At 34.7% G+C, this 25,076-nt stretch overlaps 1 protein-coding gene across 1 annotated transcript in view; it reads left to right on the forward strand.

Moving 5' to 3' along the window:
- Positions 1 to 25,076, forward strand: part of PTPRD (protein tyrosine phosphatase receptor type D) — a 1,876,190-nt gene that overhangs the window by 953,897 nt on the left and 897,217 nt on the right. The window contains exon 8 of the mRNA XM_064490208.1: positions 18,966 to 18,999. The gene's annotated coding sequence lies outside the window, so the exon portion shown is untranslated. The remainder of the gene's footprint in view (positions 1 to 18,965; positions 19,000 to 25,076) is intronic.

Genomic DNA, 25,076 nt, shown 5'->3' on the forward strand with positions numbered 1-25,076 from the left:
GAAATCCTACCCCCTTACTTTAAAAGGCTTCTTTTATTCTCCCAGTCTTTAGTAATATCTTCCACTTCTAGAATCCTCATCTCTGTTGAGCATCTCTTGAAGAGCATATTGAGAACTCCTTGTGTATTTTATTTTTTCACTTCAAATTTACTGGGGACAAAAGCTGTGTCCAGCTATTCCTGAAAGAGTTATCTGATGGCTTCTTGCACAGAATAGGTGTTAAATCAATGTCTGTTGAGTTTGATTACTTACAGTCTCTTCCCAGGAAGTGAGATCCTCTAATTTAGTAAGTATTACAATGCACGACTCCTAAGTCATCTCATCAGAAAGGTCTTCTTGAACTCCTGCCTAGAGTACTGCTGTGCCTCATGACCTCTTTCTTTCTTTCTCTGTTTCATTACTTTGTTTTATTTCCTTTATAATACTTACTACTATGTGAACAAGACTGGGTATATAATTGGCAGAGTCCAGTGCAAAATGAAAATGCAGGCCATTTGTCAAAAATTACTAAGAATTTCAGGAAGGCCACTAATTAAATCAAATTTGAAGCCTTTTTAAAGGCAAGGACCTCTGTGATTGCACAGGTCATATATTCACGAGCCCAGCCCTAGATATGAAATTATCTTTAAATTTTTTGTTTGTTTCACATCTTCCCCCTTTCCGTTAAAGTCCAGAAAAGTAGTGATTATACCCATCTTACACCCTGTGACTAGAGAAAAAAAAATTAGCTTATAGTAGCTGCCTAAAAATTATTTGTTTAATGTAATAATAGCTTTAGATAGGAGTTTCATCTTTTGAAACTTTTGAGGGCAGTTGTCCTGACAAAAAACCCTTTCCTTCATGTAATTTTACAGGGTGATTCTGATCTCTGCTATATCATGTATCCAAGAGATGATGACAGTGTTTTTTTTTAATTAAAATCCAACACTTGCCATGTTGAATAGCTCTAATTATCATCCCTAGGATGTGTCCCTGGATTGAATGGCCCAGGAAGACTCAATTACCATCAATCCCTTAAGGCAGTCCTTCTCTAAATGTATTTGAGGTTCTGTAATAGCCAACAATTTTAAGAATATTACTACTCATTCTAGTCAGTACCTATTTTGTGACGTAAAGACCTTAATTCTCCATTCCTGCCAATCTTGCTTCTTTCAAAAGCATTAAATTAACTTTTATGAAGGAAAAGAAAAAACCTGACTGATGGCAATAAGAGGTTAATTTAAGCTATTGTTTCTGTGACATAGTGCTACTTCACAAAGTGTAGTAACTTCATCAGATGAAATTCAAAACTTCAGGGAAAAAGAATTATGGCCTTTCACGCACTCAGAAATCCTTTTTGATCTCAGTGTATGTGAAAAAGATAATTGAAGAGTTTGGATTGTCCTTTGAGAAGATGTAGAAAGGTAGTTTGAATCCTATCAAACATTGTTTTAAATAATAGGAAGTGAATTCTCAACAGAGCTTTTCAACCCATTTCTAAAACGGGGATGGGAGGGGCGTATTAAGGGCAAATTCTGTTTTTCAGCTTTATAAATGTGGATTAGACTCCTGAAGTCCAAAATTGTGTTGGTATTAGTGATTATATCACTACTTAGATAAACTCATAACTAAACTATAATAATGAAACCTGTCATTTGTCAAGGGCCCATCATGTGACACATAGTATGCTGAACTACTTTAGAAATGCTTTCTAATTTAATCCTTATAACAGTCTTAGAGGTAGATATCCTCCCTTCTCTCCCACATTTTTACATATAAAGAAATCAAAGCTTAAAGAAATCAAATACATTGACTGAGGTTGCAAAGTAAAAAAAGGATGGAGCCAAGGTTGCAACCAAATTTTGTTGGAAAACAAATATGTAACATGACTATCATAATGGTAATCTGAAGAGATAGTTTATATCTGGGGCAGCTTCTAAGTTTGCCTTATTTTTCTGAGAGTGATGAATAGCCTTGTAATAACTAAAATTCTGACAGCATAGTCTAGTATAATAAGGTTCTGTTACATTTTATTTGTGCAAACTGCTTTTGTTTAATTACTGACCAACTGAATGGGGAAATATGAGTTAAAACCAAATGTTTCATGGTACTTTATAACTTGTTTGCTCAAAATAACCTTTTCCATCACAAACAGGTGCGTAAAGTTACTGCTACATCAACATGGAGTATCTAATGCATGTTGGTATCATTTGAAGTGCATTGCGAAGCCCCACTGATGAAACATTATCCCTCAACTGGTCTTTCCTCTTCTGAAATATCTTCAGTGGGGTTCACTGCTCTGTTTTAAGGGCATTCTGTTCATAAGTTTTTAGAGAATGCAAAAATGATCCCAGAGATAGCTAACACTTGCATCGATCAGAGTCCATTTATTAGATTACGTGATCATCAAAAATTTGAAGACATGTGGCAAAATATACCTTACTTTTGGAGGATGGCACGTAAGAACTAAGAAGTTGGCAAGATTCTCTGAGACTAATGAATATAAGAAAAAGCATATTTAAATGGGTAAAGATGGGTGTGGATGAAGATAAATTTGAGGGTGGAAGTCAGACTTGAAGTGAAAGAGCCTAAACCTTTTTCCTGAACTGACTAGGATGGGATGGGGGCTTTGACAAGAGTAGCCCAAGACTGTCAGAAATGTGGAGGGAGATAACTGAAGAAGGGAGTAGATCAAAGTAGTAATACTTGCACTGGGGAGATGAGAGTCTTTATCTATGCCCAGACCTGTGAGGCCTTGATGCCGAGAAGGCAGCCACAGCGACTAGTCTCGTCAATGGAAAATAAAGTGAAAGGAAACCACATACGTAGAAAATTAATCAATGATGCAGTGGGTCAGGGTGTTTGAGGTGCTGGGTGGTATACTCATCCCTTGCTACAAAGCCACAGATACCAAATTTAGGGAAAAAAATTAATATTATAACATGATGAAGTAAGATATTTACTAAGATATGAAAGTAAGTCAAATATCTATTAATAAAACAAATTGATTCTAGGTAATTCTGTCCCCCCGAAAATGTAGTATCTGCATGATTTGGGGGTAACATTAAGTCCCATCTGAAATTTAGCTGTATTATCTCCCTTTTGCTGTTCTCTTTGCTTGTTGGGATACTGAGGTACAGCAGGAAGAACCAGTGGATTGTGTCAGAAAACACAGATTCACTATGTGGTCCTCTTATAATTCACTTACCTTCTCTTGGCCTCAGTTTCTTCACCTGTAAAAGAAGAGTGTTGCTTTACTGGATTTTTAGGTCCCATTTTCCATGCAGGGTCATCAGCTCATTATAAATTAATGTTTTATTTCCTTACCTAGAGAACCTTTTCAAACACGCACATTTAATTCCCTCGGGATCTTTTTTCTGCATAGTGTTGACATTCTTTTGTGTTGTTGTGAATTCTTTGGTTAATGTAAAATATTAACATTGTCATATCACGCGGGGGTTGTCTGCCCTCCCCATTTAGATGGTAATGAAAGTTGTCTGCTTCACTCCTTTCCTTGGGTAGCAGAAGGCTAATACCCCCTTTTAATTTGGTAACGTGTGATGATTTAGCTCTCATTTTAGAAGCGTTAGCAGAAGGCATTTCCACTTCAGGTTTAATGATAGTGATTCTCGTATAGTAAACGACACTGGTGTGATATTCTGTACTTTAGAGAAAATATAACAATTTGTCTGCTTTTGTTTAGACAGTTCTAGATATTGATGATGATATCTGTGGGAATTATTTTTACACAAAGTCACAGAAAGTGTTCAAAATTCTGAAGAAAATAGCGTGTTTGCTAGCTTAGACATTATTTTGTATTTGAGTGTTAATCTTATAAGGCATAATTCCATGAGACCAAAGTCTTTGTTTTCATCTCTGCCCTGATTACATGAAAAGGACGGGCAATGCCACATATCCTCAGGGATTTTACTGTGTATCCTAATGCATTATTGGGAATTGAAAAGGAACACAAAATATGTCCGAGTCTGGAGTTAAATTTTTAATGTATTTCATTTCTGTTTTGATAGAAACTCACCTTATGGTTCATTTCTTTTTCAGGTTAATGGTATATTTATTTTTACAATCACATACATACGCGCACACACACAAAGAGGTTTCTTATCTGTGGTTAAAAAAAAGTAAGCACATATATTTGGCCTACTTTTCATTTCACTACAGCATGCACATACCTCCACTTATTCTAAGCCCCAATTTAGGTCACTGACCATTATCCAGTCAGTTCGTCACAGCAGCTTCTCCTCAGAGCATGATGATGGTTACAGAACTCTGTTGATTATGTTTCTTATGTGCATGAACACGAACATATATGCAGGCATGCATTCAGGTGGGGTGAAGGTCCCTGATGTGTGGTAATAATAGTTTTAATAAATGACAGTAGAATGCTGATAATGATTCAAGCCTAGAGAGAGTATGTTTGTGTGTTTGTAGATAGATAGATTGATCAATCGATGGATGAATGGATATAAGAGTACAAATTCAATTAACAAGGATCATAGTTGTTTTATGGTGTCTTTTCCGTAATCAGTGATTCCTAGATCTCCCTGTTTTCCTCTCATTCTATTATTTCTTAACTCTTTTACCTAACCATTTAGGTTGTCCCTTACCTAGTTTCATCCTAACTTAATCCTACTTTTCTCAATTCTGCAGCTACGGTTGCTGCGTCCCAAAATACCCCTCTAGCAAGTCAAGGGTTTTTTTAACAAGGTTCTGGTGACTCTGCATTTGGCTCTTCGTATATTTTATTTTAATACAGATCATATGTGTGGATTTCTTCCCAGTGTGGAATTCTTGTGTACTTTAAATTTGTTTGTGCTTAGAAAGGGAGACAAGGAAAAAATCCAACTTTACCTAGACATAGGAAACAAAAATATGAATTTTGAATGTCAATGACATAAATCATCTTTCTTTTGACATACATGTCTACAAACCTCTTATTTTGGTACACATTTTCATTGATTGCTGAGTTCAAATCACAGAACTAACTTTCTTTTAATATAATTCCTGCTTGTGATTTATATCAATGCTGTGTTCTGAATTTCAAGCACCCATTACTGAAATACCATATGGACTGAATGCATATTTCAGTGTATTGATTTGTGCCTGTAACCTCTGGTCTAGAAGCCACTTCATTTATCTAAACAACAGATGCTGTCTCTAAAGAAATCTAGCACTTACTAAACTTGTATAAGACCGCTTAGTGAACCTTATTGTAATTTTCATTGTGCTATATTACTTCACAAATATGTCTGACAGCAGATTTTTTTAATGAGTTTTTTTTTTAATATTTTCATATTTCCCTCTTGCAGGTAGCAAAAGATCAGAGTCAGGGAGGCCAAGACATTATATTTCAATCATTCACAAACTTTTAAATAAAATCTTTGATTTGGAACCAATGTTAGGCAGAAGTTTTTTGTTTTTTGTTTTTTGTTTGCCTTTGACTATATCAGGTATGCTGAAAATAAAATATTTGAAACTTTAGGGTTTTTTTAACCTGAAATAAAAGTTTAGATACGGAATAAAATGTCTGGGAGCCAGTCATCTGGTAAATTTGAAAATCAACTTGACTACCTAGGAGTCTATTAGGAATTGAAAGTAATCAGTCCTGGGCTTTTGTATTATTTCTTGGAATGTAAATTTTTCTACTTGCTGTATCTGCTGATTCTCCCCCATATGGTAGATTCCTTTACTCCTTTGGTTTGTAATTTTTACATTGTGAGCTCATCTTCAGTATGGGGAAGCACTGGAGCTCTTTATAAAAATATTATGTGTTCTCTGTTAGTTATGGCAGTCTCTCACATCTGTCTGGAATCTGTTTCTATGAACTCACAAGATACTTTGCTGGTTTTAAATTAGTTTAGTATGACTTTCTCTGATTTCCAAAAAGATTGTATTCAACACTGCTGCATATTTCAATTGGTAAAGGATTGGTAATGGACCATACTGCTAGTAGTTTCTCAAAAACACATTTCCAAACTTGAAGAAGCTCAAAGCATGATTCAGATGTATTAAAAATGACCTACAGTCAAAAATGATAAGTTTAGTGTTAAAATGTAAATTAAAAATTGCTATTGGATATTGCTGCAGATGACAATATATGTGACAGTAGTAGAGAGGTGCATACAATACTTTCATAGGTAGAATAATGCTGACTCTAAAAAAAAAGATACTGTGGGAATAACATACCGAGACAAGTTCAGTACATTGAGATTCATCTTTGTATTGAAATCAAAAGACATAATTTGATAATCATGCACACTTATCTTGACAGATAGGCAGGCATACTCTAGAGTGGAGTACAGACACATTTCAGAAAATTTATACTTATAGTAACTATGTCGATTCTAAGTTTTGGTCAAAGAAATTACAGTCTCTGGCTTTCTTGATAAATATTGATTTGAAAGCCCTAATTTTGGGATATGAATGTTACCAAAAAAATGTCTCTAATGAGACAGATAAAATACCAAAATTGAGAAATTTTTATTACTTAGAAAGAAATACTTTAAAAATAGAGTGACAAGGGGTAGGAAACACAGTATTACTGAAGACCTATTGTGTGTCAGGCAATGTGAGGGTATTTTATGTTCATTTTTTTTTTCCTTAATCCTCAAAATCACCCCTTTCTGCAGCTGAAGAAACCAACCCAAAGTCAAATATTGGTAAGCATTGGTGTTGATTTTCAAACTGGGCTCTTTCTAAAAACCCTCAGTGTGTTTTTTTCCTTAATAGAATTTTTTTTAATATAATGCAGATGATCCCCAACTTAAGATGGTCTGACTTAAGAATTTTTCACTTTACAATGGAGTGAAAGTGATGGGTTTTCAGTAGAAGCCGTATTTTGAGTTTTGATCTTTTCCTAGGCTAGCAGTATACAGCATGATGCGCTCTCATGATGCTGGGGAGGGCAGCCAGCAGTAGCTGCTAGTCAGCTCTGTGACCATGAGGGGGAACATCCCATACATTTGCAAGTGTCGTATACCCATACAACCATTCTGCTTCTCACTTTCAGTGCACTATTCAGTACATTACCTGAGATATTCAGCCCTTTATTATAAAACAGGCTTTCTGTTAGATGATTTTGTCCAACTGTAGGCTGATGCAAGTATTCTGAGTAAGGTAGGTGAGGCTAAGCTAAGTAAACGTCTTTTCAGTTCACAGTATTTTTAGGTTACTGATGGGTTTATTGAGACATAACCCCATCATAAGTCAAAGAAGATCGATACCTTTTTTTTTTTTACATTTTATCACAGTATTTACTAAGAACTAAGCAGAAGCTGATGAAAATTATTCTTTCATTTTCTTTCTTAAATTGGAATGAATCCTCAAATTGAGAGTGATAGTAAGACTAGGTTTTATTATAATGTTCTAGGACTCTGAACAAATAAGCAATGCAGGTATGAATCTGAATAAGAGCACATTTGTAAACACAACACATATATTTTAGAATCATAGATGAGCAATATGGGTTGGAAAAAATTTCTTGTCATACTTACGATTTTCTTAAGTGCTTTCTTATAAATGGCTTTGTATTTGTTTTTGATTTTTCTGAGTCAGTTGAGTGTAGTCCCTAGCTGATCCAAAATTTTAAGAAAAGGATACCCAATTTGCACATTCCTTTTGCTGTCAGAATATTAAAAAAAAAAAGAAGAAGGAAACATGAGGAGCTTAAGTAATGATTCTATCAGTGCACTGATACAGTAAATTCCCTCCTTTTTTTTTTTTTTCACTTTCTCTACTGCCAATGTTCTTTGGTGGTTTTGGCTCATAGATTTACGGCCCCACCTCTAGGTAACAATCTACAAATAGTATGCTAGTCTAACCTTATGTGAATAAAAATAAACATTCATCTGTTTCCTCCAGTATTTATTTTGAATTATTGTACTATAAATTATTCTACATATCTAACCCAAATTTCACAAGACAAAAATTATGAGAGGGACAGCAGTGTTCTCTTATCATAAATGTAGTAACATAATCCCAATGAATACTTACTGAATGATTGGTTTTTCTAAGAACTGGGCTGAGTTTACATGTGGTATGTAGCCTGTTCCTTGCACCAATTCTCTGAAGAAGATACTCTGATTTCCCAGTTTCAGATATGAGGAAGTGAAGAAACTGAGCCTGAGCAAGGCTGAATTACTTAAAATAATCACAAAGTTAATAAAATGTGAATAAAATAAGCGGGAATAAGTGTGTCCCTAGAGTGTGAAACAGACTTTTTAATGTCAGAACTCATATTCTAAATAATTTTGTTATACCAATTTGCATTTTTTTATTGTAGAAAAGTTAGAATAAGGCAAAAAAAATTCTTGTATCCCACCACCACCACCGAGAGGTAGCCACTCTTATTTCACTCAAGTTGTATTTTCCGTGCAATTGATGCTTAAGTCTTATGTATCTATATCTAACAGAATTGTGTATCACAAAACATGTGTTAAGTGTGTTTATAGATCCATTATTCATAATCATCTTAAAGTGGAAACAGCCTAAATCTCATCAGTTTAACAGATGAGTAAGTCACTGTACATTCATATATTGGAATCCTATACAGTAATGAATAGAAACCAGTGCCATATACATCATTGTGGTCGATTCTTAATGAACATGAGATTCAGTAGAAAAAGCCAGACACAAAAGCAGACATCCTCTATGATTCATATATTCAAATTTCAGAAATAAACAGGTCAATCTATGGTATTTGAAGTCAGAGAAGAATGATATAAACTAAAATGGAGATGGGGAGAACGAAAAGGAGAGATAGGAAAGGTTAAACAAGAACATGAAAAAAATTTTTTTTATGTGGGTACCAAAAGAGAAAGAGGAGCCAAGGTTGATGCTACGATTGCAAATTGGAGGGTAACAGGAATAACACAGTTAGGAAAAACCAGGAGAAAGACTGCATATAGGGTAAGAATATCAACTTGAGTGGTGGGCCTCAGTGGTGGCAGTGGACTGTCTAGATGAGAAGCCCCCTGAAAGCTGAAGTCATGGTAATGGATAAAACTGTCTAAGAAAAGAAAAGAAAAAAATGCCAGAATAATAACAATAAGATGAATTTAGGATCTTGGGCATTTCTTATTTTCTGAGTTGAGAAGAGTTAAAGAGATGCAAAAAAGGGAAGAGAAGAGATATTAGAGATATTAGAGAAATACTAGACACAACAACTGGAAGAAAGAAGAAGGAACATGAGGAGTGCTTGATTGAGCAAAGTTCATTGCATTGTGCAAAGTTCATTACAGTATTCACAAGCTCACTCTGTGCTTAGTTTATCTAATCTGCACCAAAAAACAGTATTTTATGAAATAAATACCATTGTTATTCCCATTTATAGAAGAGAGAACTGAAGTCCAGAGAAATTAAGAAAAATTTTAGTTTTCTCAAGAGCACGCAGTTAGTGAGTGGCAAAGTCTTGATGTAAATCTAACCTTTCTAGCTTCAGAGTTCAAGTTTTTATTTAGCATTACAATAGATAAGACACAGAAAAATGCCTTTGCTTTAGGAGGCGGTAAAGAAAAGAGTTAACAAGAGAAAGTCATTAAAGAATTTCAAAATCAAGGCACATTAATTGAGACTTTGCAATCATGTGTTTGATAGTCATCAGATTGACCTCAGGCTTCCTCTGCAACAGATGTAAAAAAAAGAGTACAAGTGAACGATAATGGGGATGTTTTGAAATGGAGAGGAAAGAGTTCACATTACGTTATTTTTTTTAAGGTCACTGTTCCTCATCCCTCTCCCCTCTTATCTCTCCTAGAAACTTACACATTAATCATTCTCCCTCTGCGAAGACTCCCTCCTTAAGTATCCAGTTTGGCAAAATCTCTTTTATACTAAAACATTCTCTTTCAATTCTACTACCTGCTTTATGCTCTCCCAGACATGCTTTAATCTCCTTACTTCTGGGAGTGGTATAAAAAGCTAAAGAGTATATCAAATTCTTCCCCTTCTCCTAACATTTTGGGATTATTCGAGGAGGGGGTTGGGCTCCATTGGAAAAATGAATGAATATTGTGAGTAGGAGTCCTGATTTTAGCAAAAAGGTAGAACTTTGTATAAGAGTAGATGTTATTCACAGAACAAAGGATATGCCAAGAAAACAAAGCAAATTTTATGGGGAATATTGGACCACTTACCCATGAGTAGGAATCAGGGGCATAAGAGGTTAAGAGGACAGAATTTGTAGTTAGAGGAAAACATGTATTAATTGTGGGACACACAGTGGAGAAATGGTTAGGAAGAGTAGACGGAGATTCCAGTTAAAGTATTTGCATGTTTGTCACGTTTCCTTAGACTCCCACCAAATGACCAGATTCTTCAGCTCTAATGTGAGGAAACTGAACAGTCAGACCCATGGACAAACCGAGGGATGCTGGACACCAGGAATATGTGTATTTGAAAAAGATGAATTTTTACATTATGGATTTTCTTGTTCTACAGAATCAACAATTTTCTTAATAATACTTACTCATTTTTCAATCATAAAACTTTGTCCTTCCATCTCTTCCTTCTTCTATTTATTAAGTTTATTTACTTAATTGAATGGTACTAAAGCTCAGTGTTTAAGTTTGATATTCTAAGATTTCTCCTCTAGAATAAGAGACAATAAAAAGTCTGATTTCAGCTGTCCCTACCCCTCCCACCCCCCACCCCAGTTTAAGGCAATGGCCTGAAAAATGATTGGTTCTTTCAATGCAGTGGCAGTTTATAGAGAATAATTTTAGTATGTTTAAAAACATCTATCTACCTAGGTATGTGAACATTCTCCTTGAAATCCTGTTTTAGTTATTCAGTCTTCTCAGTATATTTTACTACTCTAAATAGAATGCAAAGGTAAATTTTATGTTAGCACTTCATATTCCAAAGCAAAGTTATCCAAAGAATTCATTTTTAATGTACATGAAAAATAATAGCAAAATTAGGTGGCATATTTGCTAGCTTTTTTTTAATAAACAGATTAAATGTGCAGAAAATATGCAAAGCTCTAGTGTTAGCAATGTGTTAGCAAATTAAAACCTATCTCAAGAAAGAGAAAAGCCAAAGGACAAACATTAATACAATTTCTAAAAGCTATATAAAAATTGTTTTAGTATTGGAAGAAAATAAAATTAGATAAAGACATTGATGAAAATGGAGGAAAATGCATTTTGTTTAGCAGCTGTCTCCCCAGAGTTATAGGATAAAAATTCAATTTTGCAACAACCATGTTAAAGTCCTTCAGAGAGTGTATTTGTTCATGGCTTTATTTTGCCTTAACAAATAATAATGTTGCATAAACCTAAACTATAAGTTTGCTAAAGCATAATATCCTGAATTTACAATTTTATTAATTGAAACTGAAACAGATTTAACAGATTTACCCAGGCCAAGTTATAAAGCATGCCCTTAAGCAAGACACTGCCTGTGATATTTGTTTCAAGTCTTGTCTGTGTACATAGTTCCTTTAGAGCTAAAGGAATTCTAATGATTTTATTTCATCTACTGCTGTTACATGTTTATGTTGTTACTTTGCCTGCAGCTTCTCTGGTGATTGGTAACACTCAAAAAAGCTGAGAGTCCAACACCTTAATCATTCTTTTTGAAGAAGCCGTCAGATTTTCCTTGTTGCTCAGTTACAACTTGGAAAAAAAAAAACAAAACAGGATCAAATAAAGTAAACAGAACAATATTAATGCAACTGCATTGTGTATTTGTTATATTGCCTTTTCCTGAAATGTATAAGGAGAAACAATATCATGATGCCATTTTTTTTTTTTTTACTACAGAAGTAATCTTTGGGTTTTAGATTTTGCAAGAAATTGGGACGACATGAAGGAGATTGTAAGAAATGCTTCGTTCTGGAATAATAAAGAGCTGGTTGAAATTGATAAATCATTAGAGTGCTACTATAATGTTAAGAATACAGAAATGCTGGAGAAAGAAACATATTTTTATGGAATCTAAACCATAAGGCAGATGAGGCATGAGACAATTTTGTTCATCAGGGCACATAGCACATAATGTGGCATTAAGTAGAGACTTTATCAATTCAATCCTCTCTAAATAAACCCTACAGAACTTGTTTGTAATTTGTCTTCAGTTCTCTCTCTTAATATTGGGATTCCCTGGGTTATGGTCTAAGCCTTCCACTCTTTGCTGCTGATACACTGTCTACTTTATATTCCATAATCTTCTCTATGACTGATTCCCAATGTGTATCTCCAGCCATAACCTCTCCACAGAACTTACACATCCAACTTTCTCCTTGACATGTGTACTTTCATAATGAACAAGCACCTCAGCATAATATGGCTAACGTAAAATCACCACAGCTGATGCATACATACTAAACCTGCATTCTCCCCCAGTCTTGCCCATCTCAGTAAAGTCCACACACATATACTCAGTTACTAAAATCCCAAACCAGCAATTATCCTTTAAAGGTTGTTTTACCTACTACCCACTTCCAACCCATGAGCAAATCTTGTTGACTCTACCTTCAAAATATATCCCAGATCTATCCAGTTTTCTCTATCTACATGTATACTTTAGTCTAAATCCCCATAGGTTCTTACCTGGAAAGTTTCAAAACTCATCTCAGTTTTTTACTTCTGCCCCTGCTTTCCTTTTTTCAAAGTGATCATAGGCATGTTTAAAACAAAATCAGTGTCACTGTACTGCTTAAACCCATCCAGTAACTTCCCTTTGCCCTTAAAGTATAATTCGAACTTCATAGCAGTGGCCTCCATGAGGTCCCTGATCTGGCCCCACCTAGCTCTCTAACTTTACCTTTCACCACTTCTTTCCTGTTTGCTTGATTTCAGTTACATCGGCCTTCTTTCTGTTGCTTGAATATAGGTTTGCACATAGCCTTATGTGTTCCCTTTTCCTTTATATAAATTTTCTATCCTCCTATCTTGAATGGCTGTTTTATTCTGTGTTATTGAAGCCTGGCCATCCAATCTAAACCATTCCTCCCCTGAACCACATCACTTGTTTTTGTCTTCATTTTGTTTGTTGTGTGAAGTTATTTCAGTCTTTTATTTATCTACTTTCTCCTAGTTTTTCTCCCCCTTGCCTCTCTATGCTACAGAAATGTAAACAGGAAACGTCCACGTGGTTACCACTGTATCCCTAGTGTTGAGAACAGTGCACAACATGCAGTATGTGCTAAAAATATATTTGAGGTGGGTGTAATTAGGTTTATTTACTTATTTATTTTTAGAGGAGGTATGGGGGATTGAAATCAGTACCTTGTGTATGCTAGTAAGCATGTACTCTATCACTTGAGCTATACCCTCCCCCTAAAAATATTTTTAATAAATGTTAAAAATATTTCTTTAATGAATGAGTAAAGAAAAAATTAATGAATAAATTGCTTCTTATTTTAACACTATTTTGTCATTTGCTTTATACTACACAGTTGTTGACTTACTGGATTTATCACATGGTTGAAATATTTTTCATAATGTAAAGTATTTAAATAGGGAAACAAGGAGCAAAGGCACAATCTTTTTATGGAAATGCCTGAAGGTGTGTAGAATGACAAGGCAGCGTTTTCAAAAGCTGAGAGGAAGAATGAACAAAAAAAAGGAACAAAATGTAAAAATCTGTAGACATTTATATACTAGAGACATGACTCATACCAGAGGCTAGTTGAAAATCTAGGGAAACCAACAGTCCATTTTTAACTTGAGACTGTGGTGGAGGGTGGATTCCTTGGTTTTGGGACTTGAACTTAGGACTTTCAGTTTTAAAATCAGGAGAAGTTGGCCACACTACATGAAACTAAGGGCTTTTCCCCTTGTTGTTTATATTTTCAGTAATCTTTCCTTCTTTGTCTTTTCTATCTCCTTCTACAAGTACAAACCTTTAATTTTAAAACTGAAAGTACCAAGCCCTTACAAAACTATAAAATAGGTTTGTATGTTTGGGAAACATCAGACAGAGAGAACCTGTTATACTAACCTGTTGTATGGTAGACTTGGAAGCAGAATAGTAGATGCCACTGGCGATAGCAAGGGAAAGTGATTAGGAAGGGTGATACAATTCTTGGAAGAAGAAGGAGTGTAACAGAATTTCTGTCTTTAAATAGTGATTCAGTTCATTTATATCTTAAGAACACAACCTTGAGATGGCATAGGTTGTTGAGACTATCTGGACTGTACATGTCCATGTACATGTGACTGAACCACAGTAAGCCCTCTCTGTAAATTTAAGATTCTGGAGAGTGGTGCAGATGTCTACTCCTCTTGTGGCCACCCAAGATAAGCGTGGTATGTAAGTTCCCTTGCTTATTAAAACTGTCACCCACCAGTCTGAACTGACTGGCCTCTTTCTTGGTCTCTCCCAGCCCTCTGTGTATGGGGGCCAGAGTCACATATCACCTGTGGAGCTCCTAAGGTTGCAAACCAGTAGATTTATTATGGTTACTAATGTATTAGTATGTATTTATATCATTTTGTTTTGTGCTTTTAATTTACCCAGGTATTCCTATGCATAATATTTCTCTTTATTTGTCCTCTTTTTTTTCCTACTTAATCATTTTGGTTGACTTCTATTTTCCTTTTTTTACCCTTAAGTTTTAATACTCATACCACACTTAAAGTATAAAGCTAGTAAATATCTTAAACCTTCTCCCAGATAATATAAAACATTTTAGAACACTTGAATTAAAAACTCTCTGCCAGCATTCTGCATGTTACAAATGTCCAGTGTCTTCAATCATTTTTGTTTACTTTATCCCACATTGATTGGGGTATACCAATTGATTGTCAGTTACTAACATTACTATATTATCATGTTTTTATCCAGCCAGTAATACATAGATTTCCTCTGTTTTAGTTTCTTTATTCACCATTCTTTCTTATCTCTCTCTCTTATTATTGTTTACTTCTTCCTACATCATATCCCTTGGATTATCCTCAGTAAAACTATGTGGTAGAAGGTAATGGCTTTTTTCTGAAATATCTCTTTTAACTTTAATTAATAAGTTAACATATAAATAGATAAGGCTACTATTATAAGTTATTTTCTTGTAGCACTTTTGAGATATGATTATTCCGTCTTACATCTTTGCTACTTTTATTGAAAATTTTTCTGTAAATCTAATTTGCTCCTATTTAAATATTCATTTCATCTTCCAGCTATTTTAAAGTTTGTATTTATATGTCTTTTTGTGATGTAGGTTTTATTGAATTTATCTTGTTAGACATTCATTTAACTAATCCCTGAAGAGAAGGAGAGAGATAAAGAGAGAAGGAGGGGGAGAGGGAGAGAGGGAGGTTTGCACAGATTTATATAGATTTATAGATACAGTTGCAACTTACAAATATGTGATGTCACAATTCTTGAATATTTTTTCATATATTACTCTTTTAAGATAACTTCTCATTGTTTTTCTGGTTCCTGTTAGACGAATGTTGGACCATTTCTCCCAACTTTTTATGTCTCAAATGTTCTCTCATCACTTTTTTTTTTCTTCTGGCACCATTATGGATAATTTCTTCAGTTCTATTTCCTGATTCTTTCTTTAGCTGTGTTTACTATATTTGTTTATTTACTTTGTTTCAATAATTATATTTTATTTCTAAATTTATAATTGGTACTCATGGAAAACTGTTCTTTTAGGTGATATTTTTGTTTCTGTCATATATGTTCCTTCCCATCTTTCATTTTGAGTAATTTTAAAATTAGTTCATCATCAGTGTTTTGTAATTCCACTATATGAATATTTTTGTGTTTCTAATCTTGCTGTTTGATTCTTTTTACTGATTCTCACTCAATATTTACTCATGAGTTTTATAATTACAGATTTCAGCTGATGTTTAGTTGTTTGTATTCTCAGGTGTCCTTTCTTGGGGGTTTACCCTTCCAGAGAAGTTTTGAGATTTAATGAAATCAAGTATAAACCCAGGAATACTTTTTTTGTTCAATCTTCTCAATGGAATTTCTCCATCCATGTCAGTAGTACAAATTCAAACTCCAAACTTATATGAGAGATTTTCATGAGAGACATTGTAATCTCTTGTCCTTGGAATCCCAAGGCTCTTAGCTGAGATTGATTAATGTTCCAGAGAGCCAAAAGTTCCATACCAAAAGTCACTCCATATCAATCATTTTCACTTTTTTCTTTAATCTTTGGCCACTTATGTTCTCCTTAATATATTTTTCTCAGTTCGCAATTCAAATACTATTTGTTACTTTTTATCCAATTTTCCAAAAAAATTTTGTAATTAGATTGTTGTTGGTTTATAGTATCTGATGCATCTTTTTGACCAAAATGAAACTACCTTAACTTTTACTTTTACTTAGGCTCTGTAAGTAAAGATAAAGAACTCACAAATGAAGATGACTGAAGTAAGAGTTATTTGTATTTCAGGAGGAAAAGAGTAAGGCCTAATGTTTAGCTTTTCTTTTTTAACAAAGGAAGTCTATTCTGGGCTTTGGCTCAGAGGTTGTTAATGCAATATATATAGAGAGGCTCAGTCATCAGAGTGCTTGTGTCTTGATTCCTTTCCCTGTTACTATCATCTTCAGTCACTTCAGCTTAAGTCCTGGAATTGCTCAAGACTGATGAATGAGGACTAGAGATTTAGTATGAAGAAAAGGAAATGCTAAGAGAAAGGCAAATCTGATGAAATTAAAAAGGATAATCCCTCTGACCACTTGTGTATATATCCATATCTGTGTATGTATGTGTGTGTGCATGTATATGTCAAAGACGGAGAGAGATACATATGATATGTATGTATTATATACACATGCACGTGCTTCAGTGATATTATTGGAACTCAAGAATTTCATTGCTAAAATGATTTCCTATGCCGAGAGTGGGTACCTATTTGCATTTGTTTTCATAATTATTTCTATAATTGGTTCTACAAGTAAATGCAGAAATCACTGCTTATTCTTACCACCTGCCTAGTACAGATATACAAAGAAGGCAATAATACATATTCAATTTATTCTTCACTTCATTTTCTAACAAATCATATGATCACTATATTGGAATGATATCCAACTTAGTATTCTGCTCCTGCATTCAAACACTGGGGTTCTTTTATAAAAAATAGATGTCCTTTCTGAGAATTAAATGGTCAAATATGGAAAGGCAAATGGCTAATTGTAAATGTTATTTGAATAAATTTGCATATTCAGGGTCTTCAGAAAACTTATTTGAAATATATATACATATAGGTGCATGTGCTATCCATAGATCATTTTATTTGAGATGACTTTATTCTCACACTTGTACTAGCATCTCTAGAGTCAAAACAAAAGTTACCAAGTTTTTGATAGGGTTTCCTTTCTTCTCTGTCAATTATTTATCCACTTGGTAAGTTATCTGTTTTATTTAAAAGGATTTCCATATTTTATAGATGGCATTCTAAGGACCTGATGAAAATACAAAGAAAAAAAGGGAATGGAAAAGATACTTTAAAAAAAAAAAAGAAAAAAGAAAATTTGGATCAGTAAAGATAGTGAATTAGATAGATGAACATGTTAAAAATTACAGATCATTGAAAATAGTTTATGCTACTAGAATTAGAGGTTTTGATTGATACTGTTTTTTGGCAATTCCAGTCATGTGAAAGAAAATCTTCAATAAAATAGATGAATAGATAGACAATTTATAATCATCCAGGGAAAAAAAAAACTAATATGAATAATTGCAAAGAATTGTTTGTCAACTTTTTCAAGCCTTGAGTGATTGCGGGCCCAGAAGATGAACAAAGGATGAGGCATAGTGAGTGTGTAACACACTTGTGTGCTTCATATAGGTAGAGTCTGACCTGGGGTCATTCACTTACGACAAGGCCATGTTCTCATGTCATTCTGCATGGAAAGGTAGATTTGTTTTCCCTAAGATTATTCTACTAATATCAGTTGTGCTACTGCAGTGACCACACTAATGATTCAAGGGAAAATGTGTCAGTGTTTTTCCAAACACTAATTTAGAACATACGCCGTGCTAATAGAGGTCCAAGAAGTATTATCACTTTTCCATACAAAATTCATGCCTACAATAAAATGGTTCTTGAATCTAAAGAAAAGAAAAAAGAAAATATATTCCCATATGGTAGAAAGCCTTTAAGAACTTGCCTAAAAAGGCATTTATCGGTAGAGGAAATTTTCAACTTGAATTCCTTACTTTATTTGTTCATGACACTAGAAAGTTGCATTCATAGTGGACATTACTCCCCCTTTATAATTAAAGCTTTCTTAGGTGAAACAGCTGCAATGCAACTGTACTTCTCTCTTAAAGGTTGAAAGATAGACATAAGGTACAAAATGTGCTGGGAACACCTAGAAAAAAGGTGATTCCTTCTCTGGGCATCAGTACAAGCTTCATTGAGGAGACATTCATTGAGATGGTCCTAAAGAATGGGTAGAAAGAATAGTGAGGTAGAAAATGAGGTAAATTTAAATATTGTTTTTTAAAAAAAGAAGAAATAGAGATAAACTTGAAAGGTAGAATGAGGATGTGCTGGAGAAGTATGGGAGGAACTCTTAGGTAGAATAGGAGCAGCTGAACACTATGCTACATATTTCAGCTTTTTCTTTTGTATAGACAACAGAGAATTTCTGAGCTCAGCAAGGTGATTTATGTGGCATTATCAGAGCTATGTATTAGAATAAATATTTCAAGATTATGTTCTTGCCAGAACGAAGTTGGTACTATACAGAAGACTGTATTTCTGCCTACCTTTTAAACTTGAACATCAGAAGAAATATTGTAAAAAATATATATATGCCACTATGCATATACAAAAGATTTTGAAAAGCAACCAGTTATCTAACTTGGACCCAGACTGTTGGCGATGAAAGATTCATCTGAAATAACTAAATGGTTAGGTCAAACAAGGTATCTATATTGCTTATTTAATGTTGCTTCTGTAGGTAAATTTACAGTATTTGCTTTTAAGATAATTTTAAAGTTTTGGCAGTTTAAATGATTCTAGTATCAAAATATGTTTTTGTTGTTTCAGATGATGGTGCCTGCCAATTAGCTGAACTGCTGTGGTAAGTTGATTTTTCTGTCCTCAAATCTATTTATAATGTTTTTTGTACTAAAATTCCAAAGGATGTATGTTGTTTATAAAATCTGTAAAAACGTGAACCTGGACTAAAAGTCAGGTATGTTAGAGAAATCTGTGTGTTTTTCCCCCCATGGAAATAACCCTTCCCTTTTTTCTTGTGAACTGAGCCAAGATTGGAAATCAGAATGCCTCCTGTCCACATATGCTAAGAACCTAGGAAGGGCTACAGTTTTCCAAATGTCTTCCATTTCACATGTGCCATCTGCTTGCCCAGAAATGACCTTGAGGAAACACACACATGTTCATGCTATCCAAGGCTATCCAAGGCACTAGAATTTCTTTTAAGGAAATAATTTTTAAGTAGTTTAAAATTACATAGAAGCTTGGTAAGAAGAAGCAGATGTTTTCCTTTTCTCCCCTCAATTTAAGGGGGTGATAATGATCCTGGTCATGATGTATATATAGGCTGATTTTCATTTTTCCAGTTTCATGACTGATTACGTCCGACTTTGTTTTTTCTTGAATCATCATATTGGAAAGTAGAAATTGAAAGACAGTTTTCTATCTTTGTTATGAATATTCTGTGGCTCCGTTTGGGGATTTCTTTTGGCTAATATATATGGAAGAAGGAGATATGATATTAAATGTTGTGGAAAATAGTAATGATAAAATACAGGCTATGATGGTGAGGCCTCAAGAAAGGAGTGCTGATAGAAGTTTTCTCTGGCAGTTCATTAGGCATTTAAGATCTTTTGTTTCTTCTTTTCAATTAAAACAAAGAATTTGGTTTTCAACTACGTTATGTCAGTGGAGATGGTTGTTTTCAGAGGCTTCACTTATTCACACTGTCAGTCAGTTACAAAATAGCATCTTGTTACTGTTTAAATAGTTACCAGGAATATTTCATAGTGTTTATATTGATAGTGAAACATCCAATACTTATTGACACAATTATGTATGGTTTCTCTATCATTCTTAAAAGAAGTGAAAGAAGAAAATGAATTATTGTCTTAACTTACATAATGGCCTTGGATTATTATGATTATTCATTGAAAAACTAAGATGAGTATGTATAGTTTGTATCAATCTAAGTCATTTCTTGAAAAGTTGGTACCCCTTTATCCCAATGTGGGAAGAGCAAACTCAGTATATTTGTGGTTTTTTTTTTTTTATAATACTGGGGAACCAGTATTTTCATGCATTCTCTTCATTGTCAGACTTAAAAGGAAATGACAGTGCATCAGGTTGTTACCCATTTTACTTCCTTGACAGTGTTTTAGTTTAGAGTAGATGGAGAGAAACTTTCACTATTTTTGTCTCTTATTCAACTGCAGTAAAGGAAAGGTTATGACAGAGTGACTTGTATTTAGCATCCTGCCCCACCCACAGACTAGACTGGTAAAATAAGACTTGGCCAGAGAGACAGGTGGTTGGGAGGAGGATGACAGAAGTTAGAGGATGTAAGGAAAGTTTACCAAGAGTTTGAATTAAAAACAGGAATGGCCAACTGTATGGTGTGCTTTAAGGGGTGTAATTTAGGGATAAACAAATGTTCAATAAAAAGAATCAGTGAGTCTTACTATATATTAGTATTTCTCACTCTTTAAAGTGCTTCAGAATCACCTGGACTGTCTTGTTAAAATGTAAGTCTAATTCATTAGGTCTACACTGAGGCCCAAGAATAATGCCAAAGCTGTTGGTCCAAGAACCACACTTTGAATAGCAAGATATTATTTAAATCTCTTATTCTGCCTTGTCCTACTTGAGGAATTTCAGTTGACCTTGCTTTTCAAGCATTTGATGTGGATTTGATTTTAGTGTTTCACTGTGTAAAGATCAATCTTAAGATTAGAGACAAAAATGCCAGTTTTAGTTCAGCCATGCACAAAGCAAACTGGATCTTGCTAGCTCCAAAGATCTGCTTTCCCTCTTCATTAACTCATTAATCTATGGTAAACTGAGAAGGATTAAGGAAAGTCAATCTGATTTTGTCAAATAATTTTCAAGTGAATGAGATGTAAGATTTTACCCCCCCCAAATACATATATGTTCTTTTAAATATTGCAGTCTATTCAAAGGCAATCGTATCATCACCCTGCAATAGTCAAATTATAAAAAGGGACAAGTGGTCATAGGGCTGGAGTTCTAACCATAATATAAGTAAACATTATCATTATTGCTGTGCTTGACAGTACTTGACTTTTGCATTGAAAATGTAGTAAGATATCTCATTGATATTATGAATATTATCTGGTCTAATTGTTAAGCTTATTCAGATTCCAAGGAGATTATCAAGAAGGCAGGATAGAAGTCAGACTAGGCAGAGTGGGTCAGTAACCCTGAAAAATAAGCCCAGAGGACCTCATCCAGTGATGTAAGAAAATGTAAAAGGACTTTCTGGATCCTGGATCCTGGATCCCTCTAGGAGCCTGGAGAAGAACCTGGAAGAGACATTCTAAAGTCAGTCTCAAGTTTCTTGCTCTTTTTTCTCTAGATGAGTGTGTCTCTGCCCAAACTGCATGTCAGAATCACCTAAGAAGTTGAGACAAAATAGTTAACACCTGGGCCCCCCTCAGAATATTTGACTCAGAGTCTCTTAGGTGGAGCCTGGATTCCAAAAGTTAATGCCACATATTCCTGGTGACTCCATGGGGAACTGGGGTTGAGAACCAATGCCTTATATTATGGCCTGAAACTTGTATTTTAACACTGTCTCAAGTGTTGTTGATGTTACGCTTTATGGACCCCACTCTGAATAGCAAGGGCCTACCAACTGCCAATAAGTTTTTCCTCATATTCTAAGAGGGTCTGTATCACTTAGGAGTAGTTACCTTTCTCTAAGGGTAAGGCGAGAGAAGGGAGAAGTAGAAAGCAGAGAAGAGACATCCGAATAGCATGTGAGGTGGACCCTGGGTAGAATATTCAACTCCCCTCTGTGATTGGATGTGAAAGGTAATAGAAAAATCCCTGTACTCCAAAATAACTCATCTAATCAAATGATAGGGTACTTGAACTTGAACTGTTAAAATTAATTGTATTTTAATACTTTCCTAACCTGATTGTGCAAACATTATCCTTTGGTACAATTGTTACAAATATATAGAGGATTAAAGGAAAAGTGTGAAGTGGCCAGGAATCTGAATTTTATTAATTATCAAAGATCATTCTAACCAGGAGTGGAGCTTGGAGCTGGAACCTCCACTTGGAGGTTCAAGACTACATACTGCATTCCTTCCTGGATTTCCTTCTGTATACATGCATGTTCTTCTTCTTTAAATTAATAGTTTATATATATTATTCCATGTATCAATAGAGCTCAATATACCAACAAAATAATAGTAATAGATACCAGATATATATTACTTATTATTTGTTAGGCACTCTTTCACATGCCCTAAAAAATCTTAGCTAATGTGTACCATTGTTATCCTCTTTACATGCAAGGAAACTGGGGAACAGAAATCTTAAATTTCCCAAGCTCACATAGCTGATAAGTGGTAGAACTGGGATTCAAATTCAAGATTTTCTACCCCCAGAATCCATGCTCTGCTGAACTACCAATCAACTGTCAATTGATTAATGTATTTAACGAATATTTCTGGTGCATATTCCAAGCATTAAGTGCTAGGAATAGAGCAGTAAGCACAACAAAATATATGCCTTCATGGAAATTCCTTTCTTATGGGAGATGTGGGCTCTTGTTTTTTAGAACAGCCAGCATTAAGACTTTGTATTCATGACAAGAAACATGTGTTCAAATATGGACTATTCAATGCACTTGCTGAGTGTCTTGACAAATCTCTTTAGTGAACTAATGAAATAAAGTGATGGCTTATCTAAATGAGTTATTTTTATTACTTTACATGATCAATGACTATAACAAAAAGTTGTGCAAGTATGTATGGGTTAAAAATATTTTAGCTGAAGAATATGGATTTTCATTATTGGAGCTGACACAGAGCATTATGAAAGCATTAGGTATCAGGACAGTGTTCATGGCAATGTTAGCAGTGTTGGTATTGGTGGTGGTAACAGTTGTAATGGTGGTGATGGTTGAGATGATGAAATTGATGGTAAGAATTACTATTTATTAAACACTTACAGTGGCTCAGGCATTGTAGTAAATTCTTTATGTTTATTAATTACTTTATACCATCACACAATCCTACAGGGTAGTATATTATTCTCTATACTGTAGAGCTGAAAATGCAAGGATTAGAAAGCTTAAACAACAAGCCCAAGTTGTATAGCTAAACAAGTAATGGAACCTGGATTTGATCCAAGATATATCAGTTATCTATTTCTGTATAACAAATCAGCCTAAATTTCAGTGGCTTAAAATAACCATTTGATATTCCTCATGATGCTGTAGGTTGATTAGGTAGTTATTCTGCTCTACCTGAAGTTAGCTAGGGTCACTTATGTGGCTACATTCAAGACAGCTTAACTCCAGGTCTCAGTGCTTCATATAGCCTCTCTTCTTAATTGAGGAGTCATCCTCCAGAGGCTCTCCAGATGACCTGTCTCTAGCAAAATAGCTTAGACTTTCATGTGGTAAGGAACTCAATTCCAAGGAGTGTTCCAAGGGACAAACCCTACTGCAAGTGCCTCACTTTACACCATTCTTGCTAAAGTCTCATTGGTAAAAGTAAATCAAGTGTCCAAACCTCAAATCAGTGTAGGAAGGAACAAAGCCAGCACATGGATACCTAGAGGCATGGTTCAGTCTTCCATTCCAGATACAGCTGACTCCAAGACCCACTGAGTTTTTTAATTACTATAGTGTGTTCCCTCCCTGGAGGTATTGAAAATGAACATTTAAAGAAAACAGACCAATAGTTTTGTTGAAGACACACTATAGACAGACTTGACCTGGGCTTATTTCAGCAACAGTGAGTACATTTAAGTACCCAAGAGGGAATTTGTTACAGAAAATTCAGTATTGAACTGGATGGCAAGGTTCAAAGTCCAAGAATTCAGATCTTTTGAAAGAATCTCTCTATAATCTGATTACTAAATAGGGTCAAGATATAGTTGGCAAAATTGTGAATATTTATACACTGGATTTCTACTTTTGCCTAATGTAGAGTCTCCTTGTCACAAGTACATATTTGCATGTGGGTAAACAATAGGAGGAACAGTGATGATATTGTGTCTACTTAGGTTGCCAAGTTGGATCTTAGGTGAATCCTCAAGGCTGATCCCAAAAATGTGCAGAAAAGACCTGAGTCTGAAAGATTCAGATGGCAAAGGACTCTTGCTGCTACCCATAACCTATCTGTGATATAGAGCAACCTCTTAATAAGAGTTTATGAATAACTTTAGATTTTGAACAGTCTTGTCTTCCAAAGGGCCTATCAGAAAGAATTAGTTAGACAAGAGACATCCCACTTACTCAGAATTTTATCATTATGGTCATCAGTCTTCCCAGCCTGTTGTACCACACTACCTTCACTTAGAGCCAAGGAGAATCTTGAGTGTCCAATAAGACCATCAGAATATAGAGTTTTGCCTCACAGCTTTTTGTTGTTGTTGTTCAGGAGCTCCATAGAGAGCATTTGTCTCTAGGACTATAAATTTGCTACTTTTTACCAGCTCTAAATTTTCTCTGTTGCTTAGAGTGGTAGGGATCAGCAGCCTACTTCCATCTTGTAGGGACTGACAATGTGGAAAATTGAGTGAACTCAATATGATCACCACTCAAGGGTTCTCCCTGTGAACTAAAGTCTTCTTTAAATTTTGGAATAACTTCCAAATAAGAAGGCAAAAAGAAACAAGTGTGTGTGAGAAAACATGTTTTAAACTTTTTCTTGGCACAAAATGGAGGTGTAGTAACATCCCCTTCTGTCATGACTGAAAGCAGGGTCCATTTCTTGTGTTCTTCAGGATTTCTGTTATACTAGTCAATAAAAAGTGAATCTCAATTGCTATAAATGGAAGAGAACTAACTTCCTAATATATTAAATAGGTATTTCTAAGTTGTACCAACAAAATAAAATTGGGTGCATTTACAAATGAGAATTCATGTGTACAGAATTCAAATTTTGTGTATGCTAGACA

This window comes from Camelus dromedarius, chromosome 10 (genome assembly GCF_036321535.1).
Source record: "Camelus dromedarius isolate mCamDro1 chromosome 10, mCamDro1.pat, whole genome shotgun sequence".
NCBI classification, from domain to species: Eukaryota; Metazoa; Chordata; class Mammalia; order Artiodactyla; family Camelidae; genus Camelus; species Camelus dromedarius.